At 40.0% G+C, this 26245-nt stretch overlaps 1 long non-coding RNA gene across 12 annotated transcripts in view; it reads right to left on the bottom strand.

Annotated features, from left to right (window-relative positions):
- LOC102151716 overlaps window positions 1-25688 on the bottom strand; it is a 37390-nt gene extending 11702 nt beyond the window's left edge. For 2 of the 12 annotated variants that reach the window (XR_005363419.1, XR_005363422.1), the window contains exons 1-4: window positions 25573-25688; window positions 15299-15756; window positions 8058-12325; window positions 3682-3751 (exon numbers count right to left, since the gene is read on the bottom strand). This is a non-coding gene — a long non-coding RNA (uncharacterized LOC102151716). The other 10 variants (XR_005363420.1, XR_005363426.1, XR_005363423.1 and 7 more) reach the window with 9 other exon arrangements.
- Between the last annotated feature and the right edge of the window lie 557 nt (window positions 25689-26245).

The following is a 26245-nucleotide window of genomic DNA, read 5'->3' as shown; positions in this document are numbered from 1 at the left end:
ATACATTTTTTTCTCATAAAACACCAGTTTTTATTTAAAAAAAAAAAAACCCAACTGACATACCAAAAATGGTTACTTAGACTTGGGAATTTGGCAGGTATTTTCACAAGCACTAAGAAAGTGAGCTTAAGGGAGAAAATTACAGTATTTGTTGCCAATAATGAAATCCAAGGTTTCAAGCAAAAATTAGAATTTTTTAAAGCTTGTACCCATCACTGTATGTTTTCCAAAACTTAAAGATTTTTGGATGAGATTTGTGGTGATATTTACTGATGTGATTTTTGATATTGTATAATGAAATATATCTTTGGAAGAGCTACATGACTCAGTGAACCAACATATTCTAAATGATCAATTTATGTTATGAAATCATGCATACGTAAGAGATCCACTCAAAAAGCAAGATAGACCTAAGGATGTAATTTCAGATTCCACATTGCAAATAACCTTTAAGAAGTTCTCATTTATCAAGTTCTGGTGTAATACCAAAGAAGAATATCCACAATTATCTGCAAAAGCTGTTAAATGACTTCTCCTTTTTCCAAGTACATTTTTGTGTGAAGTCAGATTTTCTTCATATACTTCAACCAAGCCTAGATATCACAACAGACTACATGAAGAAGCAGCTATGAGAATTTTCTTCTAAATCAGATATTAAAGACTTGTAAAACTGTATCATTCTTATCATTTAAACATTTTTTAAATAGTTTTATCCAAGAAAATATTTTACTTATATTAACATGTAATGGTTTTATTATTGTTATTTTTGCTTTCTTTTTTTTTTTAAATTCGGCTAACACATATATAACACAGAATACACCATTTGAACAATTTTCAAGCACACAATTTTGTGATACTAATGACATCACTCCAAACAGAAACTCTGTGCCCATTAAGCTATGACTTCCCATTCTCCTCCTCCCTTAGTCCTAGCTAACTGGTGCCCTCTTGCTTTTCCTCACTATGAATTTGCCTTTTCTAGATATGCCATACAATAGAATTATGTAATTTTTTTTCTTTTACTTGACATGCTTTCCAGGTTCATCCCTGTCATAGCACGTATCAAACTTCATTCCTTTTTAGGGCTGAATAATATTCCATTGTAAGTACATAAGACATCTGTTTATCCATTCCCTTATTGATGGACATTTGGGTCATTTTCACCTTTTGGCTATTGCAAAAAATGCAAAAATGCTGCAATGAGCATTGGTTTACAAGTATCTGTTTGAATCCCTGATTTCAATTCTTTGGTGTATATATACCCAGGAGTAGAATTATTGGATCATATGGTAATTCTATGGTTAGCTCTTTGATGAATTATTCACAATGAGTTACTTATGAATGAGAATACAAACATTTAAAAAATTTCCACTTTAATGTCTACTATAGTAAGCATTGATAGGTATAATCCACACAAACAAAAGGTACTTGGGGTCCTCAATAATTTTTGCTGGTGTAAAGGTTCCTGAGATGAAAAATTGTTCGGCCAGAGAAGTACATCATCTGGGCAGCTGAAGCCCAGGTATGTCAATTCTTGACACCCAGAGGAGAACCCAAAGTAGCAATAGAACTTTGTTGACTCAGTCTCTCCAGCTTTTATTTTCCTATCAGTTTTGTGTTTTGTTTTGTTTTCTTTCATTTGTGTGTTTTGTTTATGGCTGAGAAGTTATTACCCAATGGTGGAAGCAATGATTGGGAATTTGATTTTATAGTCTAGTCATTTAATGATCTCTGTAAATTAATTAATAAATTATATTTTTATAAATAAAAATATAAAATTATATTTTTTGTTATGTAAAGAGATGATAGAGAATTTGGTTGATTAGGCTTGTTTGTCTATTTGTTTATTTCAAGCTCAAACAATTTTGCACCCACCAAGAAGGAAAACAGCTCTTCAATATCTAGACCAATGAATGTTTGTCTTTCTTTCTTTTCTTTCTTCTTCTTTCTTTCTTTCTCTCTCTTTCTTTCTTTCTTTCTTTCTTTCTTTCTTTCTCTCTCTCTCTCTCTCTTTCTTTCTTTCTTTCTTTCTATTGATTTTATTTATTTGAGAGAGAGAGAGAGAGATAGCACGAGCAGGGGAGAGGTAGAAGCAGACTCCATGCTCAACATGGAGCCTGATGTGGAGCTCGATCCCAGGACCCCAAGATCATGACCTGAGCCAAAGGCAAATGCTTAACTGACTGAGCCATGCAGATGCCCCAGTGTTTGTGTTTCTATGCATGTTATGTCTCAACGTGGCAAAAACTACAGACTTGAAGTTCTAAGCTTACTTTGTGTCTATATGTTGATGTGTCCATTGTTCAGACTTTTAACTCCTGTAAGTGTGATATATTTTTACCTTGAGACAGTCTTTATAAATTACATTATCAATTATTTTAAAGAATCTCTGTTCTGATTGACTTAAAGAGAAAAGTAAGTGCTTATATAAATCAAATACTCTTAAAATTTTAATATGAGAGGATTGAATTTCTAATTCTTTAAACGTGCTACACTAAGAAAAAAATCCTGAAAGAAACTAATTCAAAGATATTTTAAGAAACCAAGTTCATATAATTAAGGTAAACATTTGGCAAATAAAACTAATTTAATATGTATGGTTTAATAGGACAGTTATGCCCTCTTTGATCTTCCAGTGTTGATAATAAAAGCATACATTTCATTCTATTTGGGTGTATTTTTTGTATGGTTATACAGGTTACTGATTAAATAAACTAACAATACTCTTATAAAATGTGAATTTGTGTTCAACAAAATTGAATTATGATTTTCATAATTTTATTTCAAGAAAAATTGTTCTGTAGCATGTTGGCATAAAGATGACTTCCAAGATTCCTAGGTAGCTTAAAACCCTGAGCGGTATTAAATTGAGTTAATGAATGGATAGTCATTGAATAGCTAGATAATTCCTAAAATAAGATAAAAAGCTGAAACATATAATGAATTATATGCTCTAGAGGGACTATATCTATGGGTCATGTTAGTGTGCATATTTATTTTTGCTACCTTAAGAACATATAAAAGAGAAATGCATGGCTACATAAAAGTTTTTCATTCATGAGCTTTTCTAGCTTGCTGTCATGCTGGCATATGGCAAAGTTCTCAATTATCACCACATACCCACTTTTCTCTATGAATGAGAAGTTAGTTGCTTTTTATTAAAAGTTATAATATGTGTAGTTGCACCTACACTTAGGAGCAATAGTGACAGAGAAATCCAATTGCATAAATACTTTGATTTTTCAAAGAAAAAGAGTAGTTTTATCCTAAAGAATCAATCCTCAGTTTGTTGGTCTCCAGATCATTCTACTCTTCAGACTTGTTGAGGACCCCAAAGGGCTTCTGCATATGTGGGTATAACTATCAATATCATATTAGCAATTAAAACTGAGAATTTTAAGGATACTGGTCTATTATTTAATTTGAGGAGGGTAGTAATGAACAAATTGCATGTTTACATAAATGACATCTCAGAATTATAAAACATTTTGTTTTGATCTCCTAAGATCTATTATAATGCGAAGTGTCAACTTCTTCCAGAATATGAAAGAAGATAATGAAACGAAAAATTCAGAATGTGAATTCTATTTAGCTTTGCTAATAATACCTGAATCTTAAAAGAAGTTATGAAATATGTTAAAATCATAGCAAATTTCACTCTGTTTTGATGCGTTTGCTTACCTGGTTTATTGAGAATGCCTTTGTTTACTATGTGAATGGTGAAATTTTTTTCATTTTCTATGTAAATCACCTAGAGAGAAAAGATTTTGCATCTTACTGGAATAATTTTCTGTTTTATGTGGACTTTATTATGTTTTTGATTATTTAAAGAGAAAAAAAGAACAAATTTTCCTTTTTATGAAAGTAAGGTTCTTTCTAATTGCAGTGTCATCCATGTATATTTTTTAAAATATTTATTGTCACTTTGATTAAGTAGGAAATCAAATAATATTTCTCAGACATCTATGAGCCTATTTTAATCAGTCGTCTAAACTCCTCTGACAACTTTTGTAAATTGTGCCTCCTCAAAATGAGATCCTAAATGTAGAAAAAAATCAAAACTGTCAGGATGTTTTCTACACTTAAAGCCATCTTTGAGATTTTCCAGAGAACCCTTAGAAAAACTCACAATTTTTTTTTTTTTTTTTTTTTTTACTTTATAAAAAGAAAAGTCCTACAAATAATTAGGTTTGTTTGATATGTGACTATGGTGAGAGTTTTTTGGGAAGAACTGTCAGCAGAGACACTCAGCCTGCCCTGGGTTAAATTGGTATAAATAAAATGATATTTTATTTAATAAATACTTTAAAAAGTGTATGCTTTGTGGGACATCCCTGGAAATATGTCAGTGTTCTGGATTCCTATAATATGTTTTGGCCCCAGTGAAAACACTGATCAAAACTCTTAAGAAATAGTTTCTTTCAAGTTTTCCTATATTTATTAGTGTCCTGGAGATGCTTTGCCTAATATATGAAGGCCACAGCAGTATGGGGTTATCAGTCATAAATAGGTATTATTTGAAATACTTAGTCAAACTTTATTTCTTTAATTTGAATCTAGAGGCTTCTAGGCCATTGGTTCTCAGTCAGAAATGTACATCATTGAATATTACCCATGGAATATGGTAAATGAATGGCAATGTAAATGCTCATTTATATTTTTTATAAAAATAAGATCCAGATTTACTGACACTCTTTACTTGATATTTTTGGTGCACTCTTGGTAAATTGTGTATATTATGTCTCAGGATTACTATATGCTCTATCTCAAGATTCTTTTCCTTTACAAAATTATATTCATACATTTTGATAAACCAAATGCAGTATTCACTGGTTTCTTTGGAAAGAAGCTTAGCTTAGAGATGGTTGTCTAAATTTTTTAAATGATTTTATTATCTTTGTTTTGCTTATCATGAGATCTTCTTCATTTCAAAATTATCAGTGATAAATTAACCACAGCCATTCTGAATCTTTGTTATCTACAAACAGTTTTTGTTTTAAGCTAATCTCATCTCTGAGGTGATGCTATGAGGGAAGGGTCAGACTTATGTCTTGAACAAAGGCCAGTCTCAGAGTCTCATTGAAAAGGACTTTACCAGGTCCTTCAATTGATGGACATTTCAAATAACAGACTCTTAGGTGCAGACTTAAGAAGTGACATCCCTTAGATAACTTTCAGACTGTATCAGTGATCCGAGTCAAGGTTTACAAAACTCTTTTCAGTTCCCAAGATCCAGTAGAACAAGAATTAACTATCAGACTAAATAAACCAAAAAGGGAAATTTTATTATGGTTATCTGGAATACTGCTCATTTAAAAAAAATTATCTTCCAGATCTATAAGAAAGCCATTTCTCTTTCCTTTTACACTTCTATAACACAATTTAGTAAATTCTGCTTTTGTAAACAGAAACAGATTTTAAGTGGGGCACCTGGGTGGCTCAGTGGTTGAGTGTCTGCCTTTGGCTTTCCTCGTGATCCCAGGGTCCAGAGATTGAGTCCTGTATTGAGTCCCTGCAGGGAGCCTGCTTCTCCCTCTGCCTATGTCTCTTCCTCTCTCTGTGTTTCTTGTGAATAAATGAATAAAATCTATTAAAAAAAAATAAACAGATTTTAAGTGATATCTGATTCTCACTGGGTCCCCAGAACTCAGAAACACTAAAGAATCTCCTCACTTTTCATGGCAATACAGTTATTTGAATAGTTTGCAGCCTTCCTTTTTACCAGGATATAATTGCACACATTGATTATGCAATATGGGCCTTATCTGAAGGGTCATTTAGTCAGATATGCCCACCACTTTGTTTTAGCTGTACTTACAGAACTCCAAAACTCAGGAAAGCTAGCCTGGCTCCTGGCTGGCAGGCTCCCAAGCCTTTCAGGTGGTTAGGAAGGGCACTTCTAGCAGACCAGGAACTATAGGATATTTAGGGAACTTAAGAAGAGAAGAATTCACCTAAATTCATAGGTATAGCAGTAAAATTCAGTGGAGACCATTTCTTAGAACTGGTTTCCTAGTCTCAAAATAATAAGTAGTAGAGGCTTTTAAATCCATCTGAGATTTCTTTTGAAAATTCTCAGACAGAAGTTAATTTTATGACATTAGCAGTTGTTCAATACTATATAGCTCAAGATTTACAAAGCAAACTTAAGGAAGCCTATATGTTTATGAATATCCTTGCTGCATTTACGTAAACAATCAAGCCAATCAAGCCAAACTTAATTGAAATCAATCTTGGTATACCTGGATGGCTCAGTTGGATAAGCAACACTCTTGGTTTCAGCTCAGGTCATGATCTCAGGGTCATGAATCAAGCCCCATGTCAGGCTTCACACTCAATGTGGAGTCTGCTTGAGATTCTCTCTCCTTCTGTCCCTCCCCCTGCTTTCATGTGCTCTCAGTCTCAAAATAAATTTAAGAAGAAAAAAGAAAAATAAATCAATTTCATTTTGTGGTCAAGAACAATCTTTCCTTGAGATTCTATAATCATGAGAAATGAAGAGAGACTATCAGAAAAAAATTGTGACAGGGGAATCCCTGGGTGGCTCATCAGTTTAGTGCCTGCCTTTGGCCCAGGGTGTGATCCTGAGGTTCTGGGATCGAGTCCCACATCGGGCTCCCTGCATGGAGCCTGCTTCTCCCTCTGCCTGTGTCTCTGCCTCTCTCTCTATCTCATGAATAAATAAATATTTTTTTTAAAAAAGAAAAATTGTGACAGACTTTGAAATGTACCAAAGAGGGGCACCTGGGTGTCCCAGTCAGTTTAGCATCTGACTCTTGGTTTCAGCTCAGGTTGTGATCTGAGGGTTGTGAGATTGAGCCCCAAGTTGGGCTCCACACTCAGCAGGATCTGCTTAGGATGGGACTTTCTCTCCCTTTTCCTCTGTGCACCTCTCCCTCACCCCTACTCATGTGTACTCTCTCTCTTTCTCCCAAATAAGTAAATAAATCTGAAAGGAAGAAAGGAAGGAAAGAAGGGAGGGAGGGAGGGAGGGAAGGAGGGAGGGAGGGAGGGAAGGAGGGAGGGAGAGAGAGAGAGAAAGAGAGAGAGAGAAAGAAAAAGAAAGAAAGAAAGGAAAAGAAATGAAACGAAGAAGAGAAAGAAAGAAGAAGAGACAAGAATAAGAGAAGACAGAAAGAAAGAAAGAAAGAAAGAAAGAGAAAAAAAGAAAAAGAGTACCAAAAAAAAAATTGCTGGCAGTATTCATTGGCAAACTATGTGTCATCCAGAGCATACCATTTTGGCTTATCTGATTCTATGAAATTTAAACCTTTCATCGTCTTAGATTCTATTTTTACAATTCTGTTATCTTTTAAAATAATAACAAGACAAATAATTATTGTCTATAAACATGCAAATTCATTCTATCTGATGGAGGAACAGGTGATCCCTTCCCCACCACTAGTATGGAAAAAACAGTTTTGTAAGTATCTGTGCGTTCATTTCATGGACTACGTTTGTCTCTGCTCTTGGAATTCTCCTTTGAGGCAGTTGTAACATCTTGCAGATTTCCTTATTAGTTAATTAAATATCTGACATATATTTATATATGACATATATATATTTATATGACAGTCATGGTTTTATCTTTAAAAAAATTATCTGTTAACGTTAAATTCTTTACTTTGTTCTTGTGCTGTAAATGATTATATTTATTATTTATACATGATTGGAAAAGAGTTAAATTGTCCACAGTCAGCTGGCTGATGTAATAATGTTAGTTTAGTAGACACACTCAATGTTAACATTTATTAATTTTGAATCTACAGGAAGTTGCTTTCTGTGTTGGAACTAATAATTGTATTTTAGGCATCAAACATTCTTGCAGGTGCTTGAAAAACTCTTAAGCCCTATGTACTGTGCTTGTGGGGTAAAATAACTGAATAGTCACTCAATAAACGTCTGTTAAATAAATGAATGAGTAAATTGAAAATAATATCCACCATTTCAGTGGCACTTCTTAAGTGCCATGCACTCATTTATATCCTAGAAATAAGGAATAGAACATGAGAAGCAGATAGGTGGAGGGATTTGTTGGATATTAGTATTGTTCTTACCATTGATAGGTGAGGAACAGGCTGAGGTTGCATACTCGGCTTGCCTGGAACTCCCCAGTCCTGAGTGCCCAAGCGATATTCGAACCCGTTTCTGACCTCGGAGTCTGCCTTTCCATTACTCAGAATATGGTAGTAGGTCTGAGGCCTGCTCTCCTAAGGCAGTCGCACCCAGATGACTCAAACCTTCCCCTTTTGGATCTTCAACCCTCCAGCACCACCATCATCATACCTGGCTGAGGAGACATCTGACTAGAAAGCACTGCGCTCACGGGTATTGGATTTCAGTTATGTGAGCCACGCTTACAACCCTGGCCCTGCCAGAAGCTATGTGTTCTCGAACAAGTTACTCAATCCCTCTGTTAAAATAAAATAATAATAATAATAATCTAACCCTAAGAGTTGTTGTGAAGGAAAATGAGATAATGCATGTAATGGGCTTGGCATATTTCCTAGCACAGAGTAAGTGCTCAGTAAGTGGTAGTCATGGAAACATCTGCCCCAGATTCCTGCTCCTCTGTGACCTCATCTATCCTCTGAACCACTGCAGTCTGAGCGGCAGGACTGGGATAGGAAGGAGGAATTGGTGGTGGGAAGGCACATTTTGCATAAGCATTTACATATTTTAAAGACTCTTTATTTCACAATGGAAAAAGTCTTTTGAAGCAAGGTTGTACAATCTAGTGACAATTTTAAACAAATTCAAATTGGAAAGGTACAAGAGAGACCACAAAGGAAACAGGAGGAGTCCAGCCTGGATGGGTCTAAATCCCAGAGGCCCTGAGCCAACCAGGCTCCAAATCCAGCTTTAACTGCTCCTTGTGCAGAGAGCATGAGTCCTTCCCCAGCCTCCGCAGTAACTGGGAAGTGGGAGAAGCAGACATCATAGGGCATTCAAGGACCAGACCTACCCTAAGCCAAATATTCAAGTCTGGGTCCCAGTCTCTTCCCGAGGAAATTATTTCTCAGCAGATGGAGCAAAACAAGTACAACTTGTGTTAGTGAAAAATGAGCCTGTCTCTAGTGTGGACAAAGTCCCAAAGTAAGGCTCAGCAAAAGCAGTCACTGTGACTCCCATTGTTTTTGTCAGCCCCTGTGGTTTTAGCTGCTGTGTCCTGCAACCAGGGGGGCTCTGGGTAAATGCTGACATCCCAGGATGGCAAACCAGGAACAGATTGGGGAACAGGGGGTCTTAATCATTGCTGAGTTAGTAGGACTATGATCAGTGTTCTCTGAGGGCTGGCCTTGTGGGTTATTTTTTTTTCATGTATTTATTCATAGAGACACACAGAAAGAGACAGAGACAGGCTGAGGGACAAGCAGGCTCCCTGCAGGGGAGCCAAAGGCAGACATTCAACCACTGAGCCACCTAGACATCCCCCGCCTTGTGGTTCTTGATAATTGCATCTTAGAAGAGTTTGAGACTGCTCAGGGAGGGTTTGTGGTGGTGGTGGTGGTGGGGAGATGTCATCCTACAGGGACCAGAAGGGGCCTATTGATCACAACCTCCAGTGAAGTCCCCCAGACATACAAATCCCACACCTGCAGTTGAGACTTGCCCTGGCAGATGCAGTGTGGCCTAAAGGAGGAGCTTGGGCTTTGTGTGCTACCAGCAAAACCCTGGGCTCAAACCCAGCTCAGTCACTGCCCAGCAGGAGGACTTAATTTTAAGTTTCAGTGATCTCTTGTCTCTTCTGTACATGCAATCTCTGTATTCCAATTGGATTCCCCCATAAGTGCTCTCCCATTAAAAAGAACAAGCTCTCACTCAACACCCTCCTTCTCCTCCAACGGACACCCTCCGTCTCTCCGCCCTGGCAAAACTAAGGATCTGGAAACCTGGCTGCTTTTGTTAACATCTCATTCTCAGTCACCCCAGATCTGGTTCTTTCCTCCACCCAGACAATGCACACAAAGGCTAGTAATGATCTGCAAGTTGCTAAACACAGCAGACAGTTTTCCATTCTCATCTCATGTAATCTCTGAGTAGCATTTCATACTTTAGAGACTCCCTTGGATGTCTCAAGTCAGTTGACCTCTCAGCCTAGTCCTCCAGTTGGTCCTGATGGTGCACCCTAGCTCAGGATTGGGACTATCCTTTAATAAGCTGCAGCAGCCAGAATTAATCTGGATCCATACACATCTCCTCCTCTCCTGCCCTCTACATCTAACCCACCAACAGGTACTCCTGAGCTTATCTGCTAAATAGGTCCTAAGTGTGTCCATTTCCTTCCATCTTCCTGCTATCATTCTGAGCCAACATCATATTTCACCTGGTCAACAGTATTGACCTTTTCATCAGTCTTCCCCGCACATCCTTTCCCCCAAGTGGCTATTGAATATTTGAAAAATAAAAGCCTAATGAAATGTTCTATAGTGTAAATCTGATCCCCTCCCCACATACTAACACAAGTAAATGCATGTAAACACATGCACACTCACCCTTTTAAAAGTTCATCAATGATTTTCCATTGCTCTTAGAATCCAGATTCAAATACTTAGTAAATTATTTATTTTGGCTTTTAAGATTCAGCGAGAACTGGCCCCAGTTGGGCTACCACATTGTCCAAATTCAGAGGCTACCATTCACATCAGCCTTCTGGATGAAGACTACCCTTGAAGTTGTGCAGTACTCAGCCTACACAGCTGTACACCAGGCCCTGGGTCCTGACCTACCTCCCCAGCCTCATTCTAGTTTCTTAAATATGTCTGGCTCACTCTAGCCAACAGAATTTGAACATGTTCTATTTGGGACCCTCTCCCCACCACCAATTCTTTCCCTTGGTTAGTTTCTAATTCAAAGTCTCTTCTTCAGCACAGCCTTTGGTATAGATTAGGATCCTGGAAGAAACCGGAACACTCCAAGAGGGTGATGAAAGGGAGTTTAATGAGGGGACTAGTTGCAGAGTGAGGGCACATAAGCGTCACAAGAGTGATGATTACTGTTATGTGACTCTCTCCCCAGTGGCAGTGGGCAAAGTACAACTATTGCAAGCACATAACCCCCTCCTCCAGGATTAGTACATTTCCTTACTGCTTCTCACCACACCTCTTTCCTCAACTAAAAAAAGTTCCCAAAGGTCAATCAGAATCATTGTCCCAGTTGCCCAAAAGCACATACAAAAAGACCTCTTACTAACTTTGCCATGCATCCTTTGCCATTTATAAATGTGCAGTTAGGAAAGTATGAAGTCGTCATTTCCAGTCATGTTCTTTTAATTTGTGGCGGGGATAAAGGGGATGGTCTTCCATTACCCCAATGCTTTTGCTCCTTCCTAACTGATTATAACTCTTTATCCCTGTAATCTTTACATAATATCTATAGGGCAAAAGTGGTCTTTTTTTTTTCTTCTTTCCTTCCTTTTTTCCTTTCTGTAGATTCCCTGTATCTCCTCCTCCTGAAATCCCAGTCACTGTAGATTTCCTCACCTCTCCAAACAGATGGCCCAGTGCCATTAACTTTGTAGTTTCATCTTTGAAAGATCTAATCTTTGTATTCCCTTCTCTACTTTCCTTAACTTTTTAATAACAGAGACATGTCAGAACGAAATTGCTTCTGGTCTGGAACAGGCTGTGCTCTTGATAACACGTATATCACTGAGGCGGGGGTGACTTCACTTTTACTTGACACAAACCCAATCAGGAGATGAGAACTCTGATGATATAAGTCTTTATCTGTGGCTTACAGTTGGTAGGGAAGTAGAAATGATATTAATGTACGTATATCTCCTTGTGATCCCCACTAAAGAGAGAGAGAGAGAGAGAGAGGAGAGAGAGAGAGAAGAAATCCCTGACATTTATCTCTTAAACAAGACATGTGAAGAGCCAAATGCCATTTGACAGGACAAATATTTACTGTGCCTGCAAACAGCCCTGAACATCAGTGCAGGGAAGGCAAAGACTCTGAGCCAAGGCTGATCAAAGTTCAGCAGAGATACCAGGTCCCAAGAGCAGGGGATTAAGGGCATCATTTAACACCAAACCGTAGACAAGATTTGTCTCGTTGGCTCCCTATTCAAACTGGGCATTTTATTTTCATTTCCTGGATTCTCCACGGGCTCATGTTCTTCAGGGCAAGTGGCTGCGAGCCCTTTTCATTCTCCTAAACTCTGATCTCTTGGCCGATCTTTCACACAGCAGTCAGCTGGATTACAGGGTTGCCAGAGTTCCTGTGAAGATTTGCTAGTTCTCCTCCAGAAAGAAAATTGACCCACAGGACCATCACCACTAATAGCAAGCAATGAGATGAGAGACCCGTCTAGAAACCATGGCTGGAAAAAGCAGGCAGAGGCATTTTTTTGCAGCAGCGTCAGCAGCAAGCCACATGGGGGAGGGCTGGGGGGAATTTCCACTAACAAGCTTGACAGTTATTCTGTAACTTGTAGAGAAGTCCTGCTTGCTTCAGCAGCATTAGGTTTTAGACAGAAGGGTCTGATTAACAACCTCCTGGAGCAGTGGTGTTAATTGACACTGGCCACAAAGGCTTCTGAGAAGTTTTATCTTCAGCCTTTCGTGTGAAATCCTTTAAGTGCCCTGGCTGCAGGCAGCATTCAGGAACAACTCTTTATCTATGGGGGCCCTAGAATCCTGGCAGACCTTTCCCAGGAAAGTGGGGTGCAGCTGGAGGGTGCGTCTGGACCACTTGTTCCGGGTGCCCCCTAGTTTGGTGACTCAGTGAGCTGTGTAATCTCTCATGCTTCACGTTTCTCACTAAGATGCTGGGGAGGAATTAAATGAGAAAATGTATCTAAAGCTCTTATGTGACCTGGGACTTTCGTGGCAAGCGTTCATCAAATGTTAGCTCTCGCTATTACCATTTTTGACGAATGCCAGACCAGAGGAGTTATCTGCTTTGGTCGGGATCAAAGGAGTTGGGTACGTAGACTTTCCGTTTTACGGGATGAAAAGAGTTTCTGGCCATGGATGGTGGAGACAGTTGCAGACAACATTATGAATCACTTCAATACCACTGAACTGTACGCTTAAAAAGGGTTAAAATGCTCAATTTTATGTGTCTTTCACCAGGATAAAACATTGAAAAAAATCCAAATAAATAAAAAGAATTAAACAAAGGAGCTGAGTATGGCAGATGGAAGAATGGTCTCCCCAAAATGTCCTCGTCATAATCCCTAGGAACTGTGAATGGGACCTTACACAACCAAAGCAGCTTTGCTGATGTGATTCATTTAAGAATCTGGAGACGGGGCAATTCAGTTCACGCGGGTGGATCCAGTCACAGGGGTCCTCATCTAAGAGAGAGGGAGGAGATTCAGAGAAGAGGGTGTGAAGATAAAAGCAGAGGATACTAAGAGAGAGGACACTACCCTGCTGGCTTTGAGGATGAAGGAAGGCAGTCAGGAGTCAAGGAACACAGATGGCCTCTAGAAGCTGGAAAAGGTAAGGGACCAGAGTCTCCCCTGGAGCTTCTAGAAGGAACTCCCTGTGCCAGCACCTTGATCTTAGACCAGTGAGACTTCTGACCTTCAGAAATGTAAATAATAAATACATAGCATTTTAAGCCACTAAATCTGTGGTCATTTGTTCCAGGAGCCCTACCAAGCAAAGGCCCTGGGTGGTGGTGGAGACTCATGGGCCCAATCCAGACAGGGTGGGATGGGGCGAGGAACCCCCACAGAAGCAGCCTTGGGCCTCAGACCCATCCTGGCAGCATACTCCTCATGGAGGCCTCAGCCTGTGGGGAAGAGCAGCTACTTTCATCCTTGGACAGCCGTGGTATGGATAGAGGCACAGCTCAAGACCAGAGCATGTGGAGGGGCCCGGGGACCATCCCAAAGTGGAAGACGGTGAGCAAAAAACTCGTCAAGCCTGATGTCTCCTCTCTCCTCAGAAAACCTCAGAGGAAGGCCCTGACGGGAAGGTGTGGCTCACAGTTTCCATATCCTGCTCAGCAACTTTTGCGAAGAAGCAGAGACTGCTTTCACACAGGGCTCACCCAGTCTCCTCCTTCTATAGCCTCTATACGGTTTTCATCTGCCCCACAAACTGCTCCTCAAGAATCCTTACTGAATGCATAAAACAAACAAATGAATAATTAGACAAGTTAAAGAACCCAAATATTATCACAAAATACCACCATTTTTCTCAGCCTGAAGATGAGGGGGTGGCGGCAGGGAGATGGGGACTGGGGAAAGATTCCTTTTTTCTAATGCCCTGAGATGCCACCTCGCCCTCCCTGCAGGCAGACACGTTGGCAGGTGTCCCTGCACCCGGGACAGAGGGCGGGTGGGAGCCTCGCTGCTGCCGCAGTAGTTGGTATGCAGGCAAACACTCCTCGTACATTCAAAATCTGAGGGGGTGGATGCTAATAACCCATAATCAATGTTGCATTTGCCAACGGCCAAAAGAAAAATGAACCTTTAATTGAGCAAGATTTGGCATCAATCAATGATGTGACTTTAGTCAGGCAAAACCGACAGATTACTGAGTCGGACATCCAACTGTGAGAATTGTTCTCTACTGGGGTGAAGAATGCAAAATGTGGATAAACGACATATCTTACCCAGCCCAGGATGATAACTCACTGTGAAAAAATCTCCTGCATTTGTTTTTAAATCTTCTTGAGTTCCTTTAAGTTATGTTCTAACAGAGCTTGACTTACTTTGTAACTCCAAGCCCCTTCACAGAAGTGTTTATTTATTATAGGCTGGTGACGGTTTCTAAGACAGTTGGTTGTAATTAAATTAGCAGATCCCTACCCCAAGAGCTGAAGCAGGCAGACCGAACAGGCCCAAGAGTCCCCGCAGGAGGGCCGCAATGGCGTAGCACAGGCTTTGGATCTTCTTAAATCCCCACAGCCAGAGCTACTGACCAGTAAAATCAAGAAACCTGGCCGTGGGCAGCAGTGGCCACAAAACTAGCTGGTGAGCTAGTCCCATGAACCCCAGATGCAAACAGGTTGGGATCAGCCAACAGACCTAGACCAGGAAAGCCCCAATGGGCTAGAAGGAGGAAGGGAGCCTGTCAAGAACAGTGGCCTGTCCTGGGAGGGGCTTTGCCCAATCCTGGCAGGAAGGAGGAGTGGTCTGCAGTCAGCTCTGAACTCTGAACCTTCCAAACTGACCAGCCAGAGCTCCCCTTCAGGAGAAGCCCCTGCATCAGTGGAAACCACTGGGAGGAGAATCAAAGCTGAGCGGGAGTGGTGCTTTAGACAGCCCACAAAAGCAGGTAAATCTCCAGCTGCAGACCCTTCTGCTGATGACCCTCTGTGCCACCTGCTTAGGTACCTGGGATGGCTCTCTCTTGCTCTGGGTTCCATCACTTTGTTGACCTCTCTGGACACGGTGCTGTGGCTCAAGCCTCGTCACTCTTTCAGACATGATTTTATATTTACCCTCTGGCTTCATACACAATTTCAGTCAATTAGTCCTAGATCTGCCCTCTACAGCCATAAGGAAGTCTCTTCCCTCTTCCATCTGACAGGTTTCAGATATTTGACAATAGCTCAAGTTTTTTTCTTGAGCACCTCTAAAAGCTTCTCTCTTTCAGGCCAAGCATCTCCAATTTCTTCAAAAGCTTCTTCTGGAATGTGGCTTCCAGAATCCTCAGTGTTGGCATCTTGCCTCTGGGCTTTTTGCAGCTCAGTTCATGATGGAGCAGAAAAATGCCCAACCTAGAACAAGAGAGCTCATATTTAAGTTCTGGAAGCTCCACCTTCTAGCTCCCTGGGCCTCAGTTTTCTCACCTGCAATATAGAGATAATGTCATATTATAGATTTGTATTGAGGTTCAGTGAGATAACAACTGTAGCCACTTTGAGAATTCTAGAACATGGACAAAGGATACTAAATGTTTGAGCATTATTTCTCAAAGTTGTAACATCACTGGCACTCCAACTTGCATTTCTAGAAGGATCATTCCAGAAAGGATCTGTTAGGAAGATGTGATGAGGCTTTTTTCTCCCTTATTCTAATCTCTAGGCTTTTCTTACTGCCACTTCAGTCACATAAACTTGGTAGGCCTTCCCCTTTGTGGGTCCTCACTGAGCTGGAAGAGCTACTCCATTGACTAGAGGTCAACTGTCTTCACAAAGTCATGGTGATATTACATAGACTTTGATGAAGAGAGATGCTGTCTGCCCCGTACAAAGGCCCTCCTATGCAGAATTAGGTCAATCCTTTCTCCCAACTTGATCCTGAGGAATATTTTTTTTCTGGGGGAGGGATACAGGAACGCCATCACATTTCTTGTTTAAAAACATTATAGTCATATATGTCCAAGCTTCATTTTCCTCAATATCCTATCAATCTACAAACCAAGAACCAACCCAAACTTCATTTTTTTTCCATTATGGCTTATTTTATCTCCCCTGAGTAACAAACTCCACATACCTACTGTAGGATACATACATCCTTCTTCATGGCCTAGATTTATCTCTCCAGTTTCATGGGAGTATCCCTAACCAATATGCCAACATTTGTTAAATGGTTTCACCACATGGCCCTGTTCGTTTTTTTTTTTTTTTTTCTTACTGTTTCTCAAAGTCTACTCTGATCTGTCTGCTGTTCTTTTTTTATTATTATTAAAGTATAATTGAAATAAAACATTATGTTAATTTCAAGTGTACAACATGACTTCTTATTTGTATACACTGCAATGATCACCAAAATAAGTCTAGGTACCATCCATCACCATCCATAGTTACACATTCTTTTTCTTGTGGTGAGAACTTTCAAGATCTACTTTCTTAGCAGCTTTCAAATATGCAATGAAATATTCACTATAGTTACCATGCTGTACATCTCCCTGATGTATTTTATAACCTCCTGATCCCCTTCACCCATATCTCTTATCCTTACCTCCCTCCCCTCTGGCAACCATCAATCTGGTCTCTATCTATGAGTCTTTGTTCACTTGTTCTGTTTCTTAGATTCCATATATAAGTGAAATCACACAGTATTTGTTTTCCTCTCTCTGAATTATTTCACTTAGCATAATAACCCCATAGGTTCTTCATTGTTTTCTTAATTACTGCTCTGAAATTCAGCCATCTTTAAGAGTTGGCAATAAAGTTTTAGAAAATGTATGTGATTAGCTGTCTTAATGAAAAGATACTTTAAAAAATAAGAGGCAAAGCATGAATTCAGTTGGTTAAATAAACAGAACCTCCTGGGAACCTGGCTGCTTGACTCATGAGGCCAGAATTGACAGGCCAATGCCTATGTGGTGCCAGCTACCTTGAATTGTCAGCCAAGAACACAGAAGAAATAGAAAGCCACATGAGGATGAGTGTTGAAAATTAAAACACGCACATTTTATTGGGGTCATTTATCCCATCACAGGAAATGTACATAACTGTTCAAATCCATACCCTTTACCCTATACACATATACTCTCTCCCACACACATACATTCAGATATCTGATTACCCTTATATCCAGCAAGAGTGCTAACCTCCCATACATTCTTGGTAAAAGGGTGACAACCACTTATTGGTGACTAATAATTCCATCCAATCACAATGAGGCAAGGAATAGAAACTCACCTCACAAGACTTCAAAGAGAAAAGAAGTTGGTAACATTGAACTCTTGGTTAATTGTCTCATTGGTTGAAAGTCCTTAAGTGATGTTGATGGAACATCTAACAAACCACCATTGGTGGTTTGATCTAAGCAGATCAGAGACCCTCATGTGACATTCACATCCATGTGGCTAGATCTAGGACTTAGTTGGATGTATCTTAACACAGAATATGTTTAAGAAATGTCTCCAACAAGAAGGATGGATTTTCACTGTCTTGGTCCCTCTCTTCCATGACACCCCTTGGTGTCCTGATATTTCATAGTTTAAGGTTTCAGAGAACTACCTAATAATTTGACCTTCAGGGTATGTCCCAATGAGATTATAAACTCTGTGAGTACAAGAACCAGGTCTTCAGATTCTTTTCTGTCTTTCCCCAGTCAGCTCTTAATCCTATTGCCTTTCATAAAGCAAATACCCAATAGACATTGCCTGACCAAATGGCCTAAGGCAGCCTTGGAGATATCAACATGATTGCATGCCACTACATGTAAACATCTGCCAAGAGTGGTTGGGCCTTGGACACTTTGCTATAAAACCATCTTTTCCTGAATTTACTGCATACCTTATGATTTATTCATCCTTTGAAAAATTTTTGCCTTAGCTGTATGTTTTTTAATCACACCATTAGGATTTTGTTCCTCATTCAGGTAGTGAGTTGAAGAGATAACCCTTTCTAAATTGTTAGGCTTCCAAAGAGTCATGAATGTGAAGCTAAAAGGCACTTCTGTGCCAGAAAAGGTCAAGTGTGGTTGTTCAACCAAGAAGCAGAGCAGGGCAAGCCACTTGCCCCCAATCAGACACAGTCCCACTGTGTGAAGTACAAAGAAGGCTGTTTTTTGATCTGTGGCAGCCTACAACCTGGCCTAAGGTCTGAGTCTTAGTATTTTTTCCTATTTTATAAGTGTGCGCTTATTTAAATTTCATAATTGTCTATTTATAAACTCCCAGGGATTTCAAGGAAGAAAACAGGTCAGCTTAAAGTTAAAGTAGATAAATGAACATAGGCCAGGAGAACAAGAGCAATTCCTGCTGAACACTCAGCTAGCCTTGTGTCACAGGGGCACCTGACTGAATGCATGAGGTAGCTGACTCTATACTGAAATTGGACACATCTGGAAATGATCATTTTGCAGTTTTCTTGGCCTCTTCCCTATGACCAGACCTTACTGCCTTGCTTTATATAAACCACAAACTCACACACTTGTTGCCAAAGGGGATGACTTACTTGGGCTAGCACTTCCCTGACAATGATATCACTTGCCAGCTAGCTGGTCAACAAACACACAGAAAGAATATACTACAGGGGGAGACAGGTTCATCACCCAAAGTCACTACTCCTTAGTGTGCCTTTGGCCAAATACACTATAACAACAGAGATTGTTTCACCCCAAGTCCCTCTTCGGGCTGGCTAGCAGCTCCCCAGTGGTTCATAGCAGGACCATCTCTAAACAGTTAACAGTAGCCACTGGTTGAGTTGACCATGGCTTGGATCTAGACCTAGACCCAAGTCTAGAGCCTGGTATATAAATGTGAGTGATTCTTCTGCTCACCCTCGCATCATATGCAAGGAATTTGGAAGGTCACTTTCATCATATTCACAGTGCTAACCATCCCCTTTAGGAAGAATGAGTCCAACGGGCTTCTGACACACAGCCTGCCAGACAGGTTTGTTAAAAATATGAGAAAACAAATAAGCAAAAGCAATCTAACCAAGTAATCAAAACCAAAAGGATAAACCTCTTCTCCAGCTGTCTAGGTGTTTTGTAAGCCCACTTCCAGGTACTCTTCTTCACCAAAGCCAGGCCTCAAGCCTGAGCCCAGTTGCATCCTTGCTGAAGGAATAGTCATATCCCAAACTACTTCTGTCATGAGAGGCACTGCTTTTCTCTACTCCAAACCACTTCCTTAGGAAAGGAAGGAAATCAAGGGGTATGATTCCTACCCAATCCAATTAGTATGATGATGCAAACACCACTGAGTAGACAAGACCAAGACCAAGAAGTGCAGCTCCTTCGTCACTGTCACTTTGGCAATTAGAGGAAAGAACATTGGCGTCGTGGCTCCAAGTCATGGGCTATGTAACTGCTCTAGTGGATAGAGCACAGGTGAAAGGCCTTCAGATGAGGTCCCACTTATTCATAATTGAACATGATTGTGGTTCTGGCTCAGGAATGTTTTGCCTGGTACAGGGGTGAGCATCTGACTTTTCAGGGTTTGGGAGATAGTCATAGCCAAGACAATGACATGGCTTCTGTGATTTTCCTTTGGGAAAGAAAATAGAGTAGGAGGACATTCAGAGAGGAATCATTTGGCTGCATAGAAACCATTCATGCAAACATAAAGAAAAACTTATTCCAAAACTCAGATTAACTAGAATCCAAAGAGAAGGTGACCAACTAGACTCTAAAGTCAGCACCTTTCTGAGGCCCTCTGCAAGACTGCCTAGACCTTTACCCTGGTGCCTGTGCATTGATACCGTCTGGTTTCCTGATCCCTCCCTCCTCATTTTTCAAGAGAGAGTACCTTATTGGTTTCTTAGTCAACAGCCATTGGGGTGGGAAGGAGAACATACAGCAGAACTACTACCTCTAAGAAGGAAGTATGGAGGCAGGAGAGGACCAATGAGCATGTCTTCTGTGGAAGCCCCTCCTGTTCCATCCCCCTAGTAATAGGGAAAGATTCCTATTTGCATCACATCAATATGAATCAGAAGTGCAGACCTGGGGCAAGGGAATCCCTCTCAACCTGGTCATCAAAGCACATTGAAGGGAGACCAAGTGCCATCCAGTCAGTACATTGAATATTGGATATTGAACATTGGAATATTTCCAAATGGAAAACATTTGGGATGGGGACTAGAGAAAGGTCAAGAAGACATCTACACTGAGGACTAATTCATTGTTTTTAAAGAGCAGACTCCCCTTCCCTCCCTCAGATCCTGTCCCAACTGTGTTCTCACCCACAAGAATGGTTAATTGATAGGAGGTCAGTGCATTTACATAGATTCACTCTCATTTATCTGGGAGGCAGGAAGGGCAAGGCAGGAGTGGCTGGTTGACACACAATTATACAATCATCTGGAAATCTAATTTGTGGAACCAGTAGCCATCTGTTTTATGGGTAATGTGCCAAGGTACCTGCCAACAGCAGAACAAGCTTTCTGCTGTTGGGTAACTAATTGCATCTATGGGACCAACACAGCATGAGACTCAATTCGTGGAACGTGATCCTCCACCAAATTACTATTTCTGCTTGGGTTTTTCTGAGTCAGTAAGCATAATACAAAGACTGATAAAACTGCAGATGGATGGAGAGACTGGGGTAGCACTGCACCCCCAGAAGGTGGTAGGTAGGTCAGCAGGTGTGAGGGCAAACACATTCCTCCCCCTCCCTAAGAAAAAGACATGACTGACTCAGGATGAAGCTGGGAAGGAAGATCTGAGAAGGGCTTATGAGTTGGTATCAATGGTTCCTTTTATCCCTTTTGAATTTTTTTTCTTTTTTAACACTTTGTTTAAGGCCTAGAGAGAGTGGAATGTGCAAAAGGCATAAAATCAACATCTTCACCCTGTCACCACAGATGACATGGTGGCTCCTCCTCTGAAATAAACTTCTCATGGGAAAAGACCTCTTGTTCTTCCACAACAACTAGTACCCTGGAGGAACAAGCCTATAGTAGGTGGATACTCCCCCTCTTCAACTGCACCTACCCCCCCAGATCCCTGTCTACCCATAGGCAAGGGATTCCCACAGAGCCTGAATAGACTTGATCCTAGGATTTTATAATGTTTAATAAATTATCCTGGTATGGATGGATGGATAGATGGATGGATATCTATTTTGCCTAAAGGGACTTAACCCCAAAGTCCAAATGACAGCACATTTTTCATTGCTTTTTTTTTTTTTTTAAATATATCAGCAACAGAAATGTAACAACAACACTAGGCTTCTTGCAGGTCTCTCAGTTTCAGCTACTTTTGATATTCCAGTGGGACCAGGTACAGGTTTCTCCTCATATACCTGTCACCTGGGCTCTTTCAAACCTCTCATTAAATCCTTATCATGCTGGATTGCCTCCTAGCTTTAGTGAAAAAAAATAAAAAATAAAAAAAAAAAAACCACTTCCTGTTTTCCCCGACAGACCAGTACCTAGCACACTGCCCATCTGTGATGAATACTTAGTCCAACCAAGAGGAAAAAACAAGGGATTTAACCAGCAGGAGGGAGTATGCTTAGCACTAAAGGAGCTAAGCTCCTAATAAGCAGCATGAATCAAAGGCACTTTTGATTCTGGTCCTCTGGGGGTCTGTGAAGGGCTGTTGCATCAAAGCTGCTCCCCAATAGGCAGACTGGTCATTAGGCTGGGTCCATTGTGAAAGAAAAATAAGGAATATTCAAGAAGATTGAATTGGTTTTTCAGAGATGTCTCCATTAGCCATGGAAACAGAGGTTTTTTAGTGGTGTAGATAATCACACAAAACAAATCCTGGAATGGACTCTATGAGGCTTTTTGAAAAAAAAAATTTTTTTTTAATTAAAAAACGTGTTTCTTGAAGAAGTGATTGTAGACTCCCTTTCTGATTATATTTCCCTTGGACAATAGGAAAATTAAGTCTATCTATGCCTTGGGCACACATGAGCTGGATGGCAAATGGCAAAGGAAGGCCTAGGATTCACTATTCACTGTAATGACAGAGATGACATCTGCCCAGGGATGTGATGATAAATGTCTAACAACTGGCTCTCTGATAAAAATCCTGATTTGTGGTGTTTGCCACTTTTAGTGGTATAAATACTAGCTCCGTGGCTGATTCCAAGGTGCCAATATATCACTGAACACAAGATGGGAAGAGAGCCAGTCCCAATATACCACTGCATCCACAAGTATAGGCCGAATTCAGATATCAGAAACCAAAAGAGCCACCAGCTTTGGTGGGGGCTGGAATCCTACATATTTGTAGGATTCCATAATTACATTCAAAGAAGTTAATTATTTTTAATAAGAATTGGTATATCAAAAAATAATGTCAAGAATACCTAATGGGTTAATTGTATGACTTAGTCCACTATGTTGAAAAAATACTTATCCATAAATTTCCCAAACAGTCATAGCATTGATTTCTAGACTTTCAGTGACATTTGATATGCAACAGAAATTACAGTGCTGGAAAATTGCACCAAAGTGATCTGTGATTAACAGAATTCTAGTATCAACTCTAAATTTATCTTAATTTAAAAACCTTATATAGTTTTAAGAATAATAAGAGTTTTTTCAGGATCTCTTCATTTACATTTTGTTCTCAGTATTATTGACTAAGCTTTAGAGAAAAAAGTATTCCTTTTCTTACAAGTATCTCTGACACTATCTAATAGCATTTGTTTTGTACAAAGGAGGAATGTAAAAGGGGAGTTTCCTCTTCAGGCAAAGTTGGGAACAATTCTAACTCCAAATAGAAAGGCCGAATTATTTTCTTTTATATTCTATATATTTGATACATGAAAAGTCTCTTCCAAATCTAGAGCCCCAGAAATTTCTCCTTGATGTGGTCCTAGGTGAAAGAGTTTGCTTTGAAAACTCTGTACTTCTGCGCTGTTTATTCTGGCAGGTTCTCTTGGGCTCCAAGGCCGTAAGCACAGAGTGAGCTAGAAATACATCAACAGACACCTTATGAGCCTTCTTCCTGGGAAGGTCACCATCAGAGGTCATAAAGCGTGGTAAGAGGAATAGAAATGGGCTATCAGGTAATGCTGGTTTTCCTATGTTGGGAAATACATGATGTTGGTCCCTTAGAGCTAGTTTCTGGGAACAAAATAGAAGCTGGTGATAGGAAGAGAGTCTCCAGGGTTCATGCCCAAATGACTGATCTCCCCACCTTCTAGCTGTCTCTAAGACTTTCTGGGCCACATGTGCCTAGGAAATTGCTTGCTTCCATAATTCAAGTGTGTGACATGCTGTTGCCCCACCCCCAGTCAGTCTGCTCTCTCTTTGCTCATCAGTGTCCAGCCCCAACTCCTGTGAAGAATTAGATGCCCAAGTTCCTAAATCTGGTGCTCCTTTCACTTCCACGCATCCACATTTGTTAGGTTCTGGGAGAGGAAACCACTTTAGATCTTTGTTCAAAAGTCATATATTTCAAATGTACTTTTACGCGGTCAAATTGTACTTTAAGCTGGCATTTATTTAACTCATTTTTCTAAGGGACTAAAGTGTGCTTCAAAAAGCAGAGTTAGCTGATTCCCATGTAGTGATGGTTGCTAGGAAACCATTCTATGGCAAATTGGAATCACACAGCCTCTGACTTTCCCCCTTTTGAGAACTCCTATAGAATTAATGCAGGCACAACGTATTCAACGATGAATCAGCACTATCCAGTGATACCTTTTCTCTCTGTTAAAGTGTTATTTAAATAATTAATTGTTATCTATAGTTTATGTCTTAGCTTCCTGGTTATTCTTTAAACTCTCAGAAAAGTCCTTTTGCATGTACGCCTTTGTATCCCCACTCCCAAATGCCTCTACACCGGAGCTTAACCAATATGCCCTGATTGGATTTGAAGGGAGGTGGTCACAGGGAAGAAATGCCTTCAGATTGGAAAATGAATGGTGTGAAGTAAGTTCCACTGATCATTAAATGTATTCTCAAAGCTATTTCCTTTCTTTGACTTATATCTGTTTTCTGCTTTTAAAGTTGAGGCCACGCAAGGAAAAACTTGCTAGAATATTCAAGAAGTGGTTATAGGCACTGGTGCAATTTCTCTGTGGGACAATTTAGCTGTATCTGTTGAAGCTGAAGACTCACACATGCTGTGGCCCACACGTCCATTGCTAGAGACATAAAATCCTCACAACAGAAAGAGAAACTCATCAAAAATGATCACTTCAACATTGTCCATCATCGTTTAAAAAAAGAAAACAACATAAATATACATCAGAGAAAGGAATAGATAAAATCGGAGCTACTATAGCACACTATTGCTACTCTTTTAATGATACTATCCTGCCATTCTCTACTACACAACACTGTAGCACACTGTGCCATACTACAGAATAGTTAAATGAGCTGAAACTACGTATGTCAACATGGTAAATCACTGAACAAACACATCTATTTGCAGGGAAAGGCATACCATGTAATACCATTTACATCAAGTTTAAAATATGTCAAACCAAATTGTGTATGAATACATTATGTAGTAAAAAAAATACAAATATTTATGGGAAGAAAATCACTAAATTCAGTATAGTAGCTACCTTTGGAGAGAGGGAAAAAGGATGGGTCAGGGAGGACTACACAATTTTTCTATCGTGTTTTATTTATGAAAACACGTATTTGAAGAAAGCATAGCAATGTTAAGAGTGGACAAAACTGGGTGGTAAGAGCATGGATCCTACATTAAAAATACATATATTGTACATTTTTTAAAAAGCACAAAGTGTTGTTCTATTATCCTCCTTGCCGTTTTTATGTTTGATACATTGCATTTTGTTTCCAGAAATTTGTTTTAGGGTGACTAAAGACCTAAGATTCTTTTGCTAGCGCAGGTCACCACTGCACAAAGCTGGCACAGGAGAAGGTCCTGAGATGTTTTCAGCTCAGGGGATGTGGCTCCCCCCAAGTTAGATGGATCCATTCAAAGTTTGATCTACATATTATGAAGTTCACACAAATTAGGTCTTTTAAATACTGGCAATAAAACAAAGAAAGGTCAGACAATGAGACATGATTTTTTAAATATAGTAAATAATAAATCTCTCTTTGTTGCATTTGAAGAATAGTTAATTAAAAAAGCAGTGCATCACTTTGGCAGCTAACCATTCCTGGAGCAATGAGCATAAAAATCACCCGGAGTGCTTGCTAAAATGCAGGTTTCCAATTCCCTCCCCTCGCCCCAGTCCCTGCGCCCTCTCCCCACCAAGCCAGATTCGAATCAGTATACCAGGGTTGGGACCCTGTCATTTCCACTTCTAGCCATCATACCAGCTAATTCTGATGCGGCTGGTCGGTGAACAGGATGACCATAGAGGAAACTGGGATTCTCTCGGGCAGTCTATCCCACCCATGAAGCAGAGGACATCAGGGATTCTGATTATGAGAACACACTGCAAGCATTCCAAGTGTCATAGTAACATTAGCAACTAAATAGCTCCTTGAGAATTCAAATCTATAAAATTATCACACACAGCATACTATTGAGCATTCATTCATCCGCCAGATATTGATTGAATGTTATGTGCATAGTACTTCTTTTCTCTTCCTTTTTTTTTTTTTTAATAAGATTTTATTTATTTATTCATGACAGAGAGAAAGAGGCAGAGACACAGGCAGAGGGAGAAGCAGGCTCCATGCAGGGAGCCTGATGTGGGACTCGATCCCGGGTCTCCTGAATCACACCCCGGGGCTGAAGGTGGCGCTAAACCGCTGGGCCACAGGGGCTGCCCCTCTTTTCTCTTCCTGAATTGTACTCTATGTTAATTTCTTGGTGCATAAACATGTAAAATTTTGCATAAATGAGTAAATAAGTGGTCTGCTGATTCACCATCTTGGCTTTCTCCCCGCCCTGCCCTCCAAAAAGCTGAACTGATATGGCAGGAATTTTTTTTTAATATGGTCTCTTTTTGTCCTTTTCTTTGTTTAACCACCCACTTCCACT

Source organism: Canis lupus, chromosome 8 (assembly GCF_011100685.1).
Source record: "Canis lupus familiaris isolate Mischka breed German Shepherd chromosome 8, alternate assembly UU_Cfam_GSD_1.0, whole genome shotgun sequence".
In the NCBI taxonomy this organism is placed as follows: Eukaryota; Metazoa; Chordata; class Mammalia; order Carnivora; family Canidae; genus Canis; species Canis lupus.
The sequence above is the reverse complement of the archived record's forward strand: the minus strand, read 5'-3'. Positions and strand labels throughout refer to the sequence as shown.